This window comes from Gossypium hirsutum, chromosome D10 (assembly GCF_007990345.1).
Source record: "Gossypium hirsutum isolate 1008001.06 chromosome D10, Gossypium_hirsutum_v2.1, whole genome shotgun sequence".
Lineage (NCBI taxonomy): Eukaryota > Viridiplantae > Streptophyta > Magnoliopsida > Malvales > Malvaceae > Gossypium > Gossypium hirsutum.
The window spans coordinates 30,046,892-30,054,513 of record NC_053446.1 but is presented as its reverse complement, the minus strand read 5'-3'; the positions used below and the strand labels follow the sequence as shown (position 1 = coordinate 30,054,513).

General features: G+C 34.3%; 2 non-coding genes across 2 annotated transcripts; both read left to right on the top strand.

Annotated features, from left to right (window-relative positions):
• The first annotated feature begins 352 nt into the window (after positions 1 to 352).
• Positions 353 to 459, top strand: LOC121222700 (small nucleolar RNA R71). Its single transcript, XR_005920063.1, has one exon. It is a non-coding gene; the product is annotated as a small nucleolar RNA R71 (small nucleolar RNA).
• A 6,851-nt stretch (positions 460 to 7,310) lies between these two features.
• On the top strand, positions 7,311 to 7,418 carry LOC121222750 (small nucleolar RNA R71). The gene has a single exon (XR_005920121.1). It is a non-coding gene; the product is annotated as a small nucleolar RNA R71 (small nucleolar RNA).
• Positions 7,419 to 7,622: the final 204 nt, after the last annotated feature.

The window sequence follows — 7,622 nt, the reverse complement described above, 5'->3', positions numbered from 1 at the left end:
ATAGGCATTCATCAAAAACATGATCTTCTCCACTATATACGCATGCTAGTTCTGCAACCTTCATCTCTTACACTGTAGAGGGTCTTTTCAAAGTTTTAATCATATTTGTTAAAGATGATACCTGAGCTGTTAAAGATGTAACCGCATCAAGTTCCATTGCTCCAACAACTCTTCTACTAGTACCAACTCTGGTAGTGGGGTACTAATAATTATTGTTTGCTATTCTTTCAAGAATTTCGTATGCTTCATTGTAGGATTTTCAAGCAATGTCCCATTAGCAGATACATCCACCACCATTTGCTTATGAGCATTTAATCCATTGTAGAACATTTCCATCTATGTCTGATGCTGAAAACCATGCATCGGGCATTTTCTAACTAGTTCCTTGAAATGCTCCCATGCTTCATATAATGTTTCATCTTCCGATTACGTAAATGATGTAATGTCGTTCCTAAGTTTGGTATTCATGTTGGGAGGATTGTACCTAAGTAGAAATATTTTCCATAGTTCATTCCAAGATGCCATGTACCTGATGGTAATGGATTCAACCATGATTTGGCACGATCTCATCATGAATAAGGGAAAAACTTTAATTTAAAGGCATCTTCAAGGACACCCTGTTACCTGAATGAATCACAGACTTCAAGAAACAGTCTCAAGTGCAATCTCTGATCTTCAGTAGGTAAACCACTAAACTGCCCTACCATTTAGATCATCCAAAATAGGCACTACATGTTCTCTGATGGGTTTGTCTCTGTCATCTATGATTCGAGGAATATCAGCATTCAATTCATTCTGAAATACTTGATCTTCTATGATTGGATCATTTCTAATTCTCTCTAATTCTCTTATTTCTTTTCTTCTTTGCCTTAATTTCTTTTCAATTTTGGGATCAAAACAATATTTTGTATCTTCTTGAATACTTCTTCTCATGCAGTAATAAAAACCTGAAAAATAAAATCAAATACTAATTACTACTCTCACAAAAAATAATAGGAATAATAACAAATCAACTTTTCACCAATGTTGTTGATCCCTGGCAATGGTGCCAAAAACTTGTTTCGTGTAAAATAACTAGTGCAATTGTACAAGTATACATGTCATTCAAGTAATAAAGTGATAAGTAAGTATCATCTCCACAGGGGTTGGAAACTAGTAAGAAATTGAGTACGTTATTATAATAATATTAATCATACCAAAATATTGAGAAAGAATCTTAGAATGAATAAGAAACTTGAATAATGAATTACGGAAATTAAATGATAAAGAATAAAGAATTATATGGCAAATAAAATGATGTGGCAATTCACAGAGAATATCAAGGGTATTTCTGTTATTGAATGAATAGGGTTGGAATTATTCAGGAGAAATGTTCATATCAAAATAATGCCATGACAAAATATTGTCTAATCTACTGCCCAGAGATTCGCTACTATGACCTGCCTCTTTCGATAGCTAGATCTTAGGCTAAAAATCTAAGTTCATGTACATCTATAGAACTTGGGATTGATAACTGCAATGACGTTCCTCTCTGTACAACTCGTAACATCTATGTCTACAGTGCTACGACCATTCTATTAAGTATTCACTTGCATCAAACGATTCAAGATCCAGTATTCTTAACCTTTTTAGAATTAAATACACCTAAGAACACAGCATACATGTAACTAGGTCTAGAGCTTGCATGTATGTATTTAAAATAAGCATGAATTGAATGTAACAGTGATATAGAAATCTCAAATCCTGGGCATTAAAGATGATAAAATATTCACCCAAACAACTCCAACCTAGAAAAGATTTAGTTCATGGGTGGAAAAGTAAACATCAAAATAGAATCATTCATCAACGCTTCTCAATTATTTTTCAATCACATAAATTTCAATCTAGAAAATAAAGGTAGAACTACAGGAAGTTAATTCCATACTCAAGCTCTTCTTGGTTCTTCAGATTGCTCGTGAATCCAGGATAGATTTCTCTTCCCCTTCCTCACATTTGTATTCTTCTCTCTTCTAAGTTGCTACCCTTTCCCTAGAATTCTTATTCTAAATCTCTTTTTCACACTAAATCTCTCATCTTTCTTATTCTCTCTCCTTCTTTTATTGGCGGATCCGTCCCTTTCAATACACATTTGTTTCTCCTCTTTTTCAGGGTGGTTTTTCTGGTACACATCAAATTGGCTGAGAATGACATGGATAGAGTGCTGAGTCATCTTCCTAGAATTGCCATGACAATTGTGTTGAGAATCATTCTTACCATTTTCTACAGTAATGTTTCACTTCCCTTATTTTCTTTTTGCATCCTCTTCATCCTCTTCTTCCACATGCACTTGTGTCCAGCCACAATCTCAAATTTTCCTTCCCTAAGTAATAAAAGTAATAAATGATTACCAATATACCGCAATCCAAGCTTTTTTATGCAATTTTCTAAAATTATCATCAAAATGTAGATGTATTTACTTAATTTCAAATAATTAATCCATCTAGAGGCCTAAAATATAACTCTTTTCAAGAGTTATCAAACCTCAAAGTCAAATTCTTAGAGTAATAGTATCTAATGAATTAGCCTCGGTTTAGCATCTTTCTTTGTGAGTAAATAATTTATGATCGTATGATTGGTAAACACTATAATAAGATATGAACGAAACTTGTCAAAAGCAAAAACTATATCAAAGAGTTCTTTTTCAGTTATCATATAATTGAGTTAGGCTAGGATAGGATGAAACACTTTGTTTCTTCTTTGACCCATCACAGCTCCAACAACAAAATATCTTGCATTACATATCAACTCAAAAGGTGAGTTCCAATCAGGTGTAACAATTATTGGGCTGAGATTAACCGACTTTTTAATTTTTCAAAAGCTTCTAAACATGCTTTGTTAAAATAAAAAACAACATCTTTTTCTAAAAGCATACACAAAGGTTTAGAAATTTTTGAAAAATCTTTGATAAACATATGATAAAAACCAGCATGGCCTAAGAAACTTCTAACTCCTTTCACACTAACTGGAGGTGGTAATCTTTCAATTACATCCACATTTGCTCTATCTAATTCAATTCTATTTTTGGAAATTTTATGTCTAAAGACAATTCCCTCTTTAACCATAAAATGGCATTTCTCCCAGTTAATGACAAGATTTGTCTCCTTACATCTTTTTACTATCTTAGCCAAATTACTCAAACAAACATCATAAGTGTTACCAAAAATAAAAAAATCATCCATGAAAATCTCAACAAAATTTTCAACCATATCAGTGAAAATTGCCATCATAAATCGTTAAAATGTGGCAAGTGCATTACATAAATCAAAAGGTATTCGTCTAAAAGCAAATGTACCGTACGGGCAAGTAAAAGTAGTTTTATGATGGTCTTTCGGGGCTATAACTATCTGGTTGTATCTCGAATATCTAAAAAGCAGTAAAATCCGTTATCTTCCAGTTGATCTAACATCTTATCCATAAAAGGTAAAGGAAAATGATCCTTACGAGTGCTTTGTTTAATTTTCTGTAGTCAATACAGATTCTCCAACCTATGATAGTTCTCGTTAGGATTAACTCGTTACGTTTATTCTCAACAATCATGATTCCACCTTTCTTTGGTACACATTGTACCAGACTTACTTGATAACTCTTGAAAAGAGTTATATTTCAAGCCTTTAAATTGAATTAATTATTTGTAATTAAGTAAATATGCTTGCATTTTTAGATATTTTTAGAACATTACATAACAAAGCTTGGATTGTGCTCTACATGTTATTATTTGTTACTTCTATTAGTGAGGAAAAAATGTGTTGTTTGTGGTTGGCAGTAGGTGCGGGATGAAGAAGAGAGGAGAAAAAGATAAGAAAATGAAGGAAGTGAATTATTGTCATGAAAAAATGTTTGGTTAGATTGCCAGCACGAATGCCATGGCAATTCTAGGAAGATGACGCAACACTCAGTCCACATCACTCTTATCTAGTTGTACTTGTACAAGATAAATCACCCTGAAAAAGAGGAAGCAAAAGGTATGTACTGAGAGGGAGGGACCTACCCTATAAAGAAGGAAAAAGAAAAAAGAAAAAGAATGATTAAAGGAAGAGAAAATTTTAAAAAAATAGTTTCTATCTCTCTGCATCAGATTCTCATAAATTCTCAGTGAAGAGTGGAAAGGGTAGTAGCATACAAAGAAGAAGAATTACAGACACAAGGAAGGGGGAAAGAAATCTGCCTTGGGTTTTTGCATCAAATCACATTATCAGAGTAAAAGCTAGAGTAGCGAAAGCTTCCTATAGTTCTGCCTTTATTTTCTGATTTGAAATTATGATTCGTGAATTTAAACAATGATATTGAATGGTTCTGTTATGAATTCTAATGTTCAATCCATGAACTAATTTTCTTTGGGTTGGAATTATTCTGGGTGAATTTTCATTAACTTTAATGTCTATGATTTGATTTTGTGTTGAATATTATTTCATTCAATTTGTGATTATTTTTAATGCATGCATGCAAGCTCTAGACATAGATAACTGTGTAGCATGTTATTAGATCTAATTTAATTTTGAAAAGATTGATTAGATTGGATTATAATCGATTGATATAGGCAAGTATTCGAAAGAATAGTTGTAGCATTTTAGACATAGAAGTTGCAATCTGTATAGTGGAAGGAAGAAAAATGTAGATATCATTCTTGAGTTTTGTAGACATACAAAAACTCAAAATGATAGCTCAAAGTCTGGCATTCGAAGAAGCAGACTGCAGTAGTGATTCCCCGAGCAGTAGAATGGTCAAGATTTTGCCATGGCATTATTATGTTATATAAATAAACCCAAGTAATTCCAACCTTTATCATTCAACAGTACAAACTCTTTCTCACTTATTATTTGAGAATGGACACAGCATTTTAATTACCCTAACATATTTTTAGTCATAATTGATATTTTTAATCCTTCATTACATCTCTTTATCAATTAATCATATGTCCCTTTTGCTCAGTTTAATTAGTCAGTTTCATAGTAATAGCATAACCAATTATTTTAGTAAATTGCAATCCCTGTGGAGACAATACTCATTCATACTTTATTACTTGATTCGACATGTATACTTGCATATGCGCATTACACATTCACACGTGACATTCCCCAAGAACTATCTGAGATGGGGTAGATAATTCCCACATCAAACCATTTGATCACTTCATTCGATATTACCTCTTTCATGATAGGATTAATTCTCATTTACCCATCGATTCTACCTTGCTCACCTTCATCTAAAATTATCTTATGCATGCAGAAGGAAGGGCTTATACCTCGAATGCCAACTATGGCCCAGCCAATTGCCTTTTTAAATTTCTTTAAAATAGCAATCATTTGCTCCTCTTGATGTTCTGTCAGTTCTACTAAAACAATCACAAAAGTAGAATAGTTACCTAAACAAATGTATTTTAAATGGGACGAAAGTACCTTTAGTTCAAGCTTAGGCGGTTCCTTGATTGACAACTTGGGTTGTGTAAATTCTCGAACTTCCAACTCTAGCGGTATGAGCCGCAGTGGTTCATTACCTTTTTCATCTTCCAATGGTTCAGACCCTAAGGTGTTCTCCAACAGGTCTTCTTCAAGATTTATCTCTCATTCCATAGAAACTAAGGTTTCTAATTCCTCCATTACTAAACATTCCTCTGTCAGATCGGGAAATTTCATGGCCTTTAGAACGTTAAATATTACCTAGTCATCTTGAACTCTCATTGTGAGTTCTCCTTTTTGCACATCTATCAGTGTTCTTCCCGTGGCTAAGAAAGGTCTCCCTAGGATGATCAAAACTTTCTTATCTGCTTCAAAGTCTAACATAATAAAGTCAGCAAGAAAAATAAACTTATCAACTCTTGCCAAAACATCCTCAATCTTTCCCTCGGGATATGCTAAAGAACGATCTGCTAGTTGAAGTGTCACAGTAGTGGGTCTTACTTCACCTATTCCCAACAGTTTGAAAATAGATTTGGGCATGAAGTTGATGCTTGCTCCAAGGTCGCACAAAGCTTTACTGCAGTAAGATTCTCCGATGTTATAGGGTATCATAAAGCTTCCAAGGTCTTTCAATTTTGAAGGTAGCTTGTTTTATAAGAACGCACCTCACTCCTTCGTCAAAACAATAGTTTCATACTCACTAAACCTTTTCTTCTTGGACAGAATATCCTTCATAAACTTCACGTAATTAGGCATTTACTCTAAAGCCTCCACCAATGGGATGTTGATGTGAAGTTACTTTAGAACATCCAAGAACTTTTTGAATTGTACCTCCTATTTCTGCTTATGCTGCTAAAGTCTTTGAGGATATGAAACTTTAGGTTGAAATAGACAACTTTTCTGAGGAGGCAAATCTACAAAAAAAAAGGTGTTAGCTTTTCATAATTCGCTAGTTTAGGATTTACCTCATTAGATTTTTCAGCATCTGGCTTTTCTGGTGTAGGAACTTCAACTACTGGTTGACTTTCTTCCTTTTCAATAGGCTCATTTTCAACCACAACCTCCTTGGGTTCCAAAATCTTACCACTTCATAATGCAACCACCTTGTAATGTTCCTTACCAAAATTCCTTAGATTTTCTATGTCACTTGGCAAGACTCCTTGTGGTCTACGACAAAGCTCAGTAGCAAACTGACCCATCTAGTTCTCTAGATTTTTTAGTGTTACTGCTTGACTTTGGATCAAAGCGTCATTTTTCGCCATGTACGCCTTCAACAAGTCCTTCATACTATTTGATGACTCAGCTTGAGATGGTTTCGGAGCTTGTTGACTGAATCCTTGGGATTGATTAGGTCTATGTTGCATATGATTGTTTGGTCCATTTCCTTGGTTACTATAGGAAAAGTTCGGATGATTCCGCCATGATGGGTTGTAGAAGTTGGACTATGGTCCTTGTCCACTTCTATTTTGATACTAATTCCTTACATAACAAATAGACTCGGGGTTTGAATGGCAATTCTTGAAAGAATGATCATCCCCACAATACACACAGGAAACAACATCATACTAACTTGGTGATTGAGCTGCAAAATTATTCAAACCATTAATGGTAAACTATTTTAACATTGAGGAAATAGAAGATACTTGAGCAGAGAGTAAAGTCAGTGCGTCCACTTCATGCACTCCAGCAACTCGTCTTTCGAAAACTGCTCAATTTGTCGACCATTTGTAATTGTTTTTAGCAATCCTTTCGATGATCTCGTAAACCTCATTATAAGATTTAGACAAAATCGCACCATTCGTAGAAGCATCTACCATTAATCTTGTATGTGCATTGAGATCGTTATAAAACAACTCCAACTGGATACAATATGGAATAGCATGATGAGGACACTTACGAAACAATTCTTTGAATCTTTCCCACGCCTCGTACAAGGACTCATCATCCAATTGTTGGAAAGTGGTTATCTCATTTCGCAACTTTGTGTTCTTACTCGATGGAAAATACTTTACCAAAAACCTTTCTGCTAATTCTTGCCATGTAGAAATTAAACTTGGTGGCAACGAATTCATCCATGCTCGTGCTCGATCTTGCAACAAGTATGGAAACATTGAAGATAGTGTGCCAAGTACAAGTGAGCCAGGTTGTGTGGCATATATACTATGGCAATAAGATTGGCAAACCATC